Raw genomic sequence first — 2,015 nt, 5'->3', positions numbered from 1 at the left:
TCTATTTTTATTCTTTCCTGCAGAAAAGAAACATCTCTTCCTCCACTAACTGGTTCTATCAAAAAGATACCAAAGGGCTTATGCATCAGTACCTCACTTTTCCTTCCATTATAGTATTTTATCTTCTTTGTACCTAGAGTTCACTCTACCCTACTGCTCAAGAAATAATCAAACTTTCTTTCACAAGAGTCGCATATTCATACACAACCCTGGACAAATGGGCCAAGTGGACGGGGTACAAGAAAATAAAGGGTGGGGGTGGGGACATTGGTGAATTGCACAATGCAGTTACTCAGCACGAGATTTGGGTTGTGCAGAAATGTGATCTCACAGTGGCAAGGTCTTCCAGTTTTTTCAAGAGAAGCCAGAAGTGTGAGTGTGTATGTGTGTGTGTGTGTGTGTGTGTGTGTGTGTGTGTGTTTCCCTGATTTTAAAACACTGATCAAAATAAAACCCAACTATGGCCCAGGTTTGGCACAATGGGCCACACACCAGTTTGCAATCCCTGATATAAACCATTATCTTCAATGTGTCCTAAGTTTTTTTCCTTACATTAATGGACTATCATCTTATCAACGTGAAATGGTTTACTTTTATAAGCATTAAACTTTTAACTACAGTGTTGAGCAGGGAGGTCAGGTATTTCTTCTGGTACATGTATCTTCTTAATCACCTGAAATTAAACAATATGACCAGAAAGCCCTGTCTCCAGACATAAGAGAGCCTTCATTATAGTTGTTATTTGCTAGTTGTTTTAATTATATTCACTAATACTTATGATCTGTTACTTTGAAATATGAGTTTTTATATGTACTGACTTAAGCCTCACAGCAATCCCATCAGTCAGATTGAGCGAGGTGTTACTGCAGTAACAAATAGCCCCACAGCCTCTGTGATTTAACATATCCGAAGTTTATTTGCCCAACATGGATCATCAAGGTGGCTCTGCTCATCATTGTCACTTAGGAACCCAGACTGAAAGAAGTTTCATCTCAACAAGGGCTTCTGCTATCACCAAGACAAGAAAAGAGGATGAAGCGAATCATATTCTGGCTCCTAAAACTTCTGTCCAGGAAGCTTCTGTGTATGCTTATTGACCTTGAAGTTTACTTCAAGGGACAAATCCCTGGAGATATGACCCAATAGTATTTTAAACAGAAGGATAAGAAGAGTAGTTAAGGGTGACATGCTTTATCAAATATTAAAAGATCTCATAAAACACTAAAATCAAATCAGGTATTTGCATGGGAATACACAAATTAGTAGAACAGGATGTAGAATCCAGAAGAAGACCCCAATATACATGAGAATTTGATCCATAATGAACATAATAGTCCAATTCAGTGGGAAAGAGTGGATTTAATTTTTTTTTAATTTTTCAATTATTGTTGACATTCAATATTTCTAGAAGTAGATCCCAATATACATGAGAATTCAATATATAATGAACACAATAGTCCAATTCAGTGGGAAAGAGTGGATTTAAAATTTATTTCTAATTTTTCAATTATTGTTGACATTCAATATTATTTCATACTAGTTTCAGGTGTACAGCACAGTGGTTAGACATTTATATATTGGGTTGTCAGAAAAGTCATGACACATTTTTGCAATGAAAAACATAGAAAAAATACGTCACAACTTCTCTGACAACCCAATAACTTATAAGGTGATCCCCCAATAAGTCTAGTACCCACCTGACACTATACATAGTTAGTATCACATTATCATTCACTATATTCCCTATGCTGTACTTTACATCCCCATGACTATTATTTAACTACCAATTTGTACTTCTTCATCCTTTCACCTTTCTCACAATCCCCCTAACCTCCTTCCATCTGGCAACCATCATTTTGTTCTCTGTATCTATGAATCTTTTCTGGTTTTTTTTTTGTTTATTCTGTTCTTTAGATATAAATGAGATCATATGATATTTGTCTTTCTCTAATTGACTTATTTCACTGATCCTCTAGGTCTATGCATGTTGTTGTAAATGGTAAGATTTCATTTTT

Source organism: Hipposideros armiger, unplaced genomic scaffold (genome assembly GCF_001890085.2).
Source record: "Hipposideros armiger isolate ML-2016 unplaced genomic scaffold, ASM189008v1 scaffold_90, whole genome shotgun sequence".
NCBI lineage: Eukaryota > Metazoa > Chordata > Mammalia > Chiroptera > Hipposideridae > Hipposideros > Hipposideros armiger.
Note: the sequence above shows the minus strand (reverse complement) of the source record.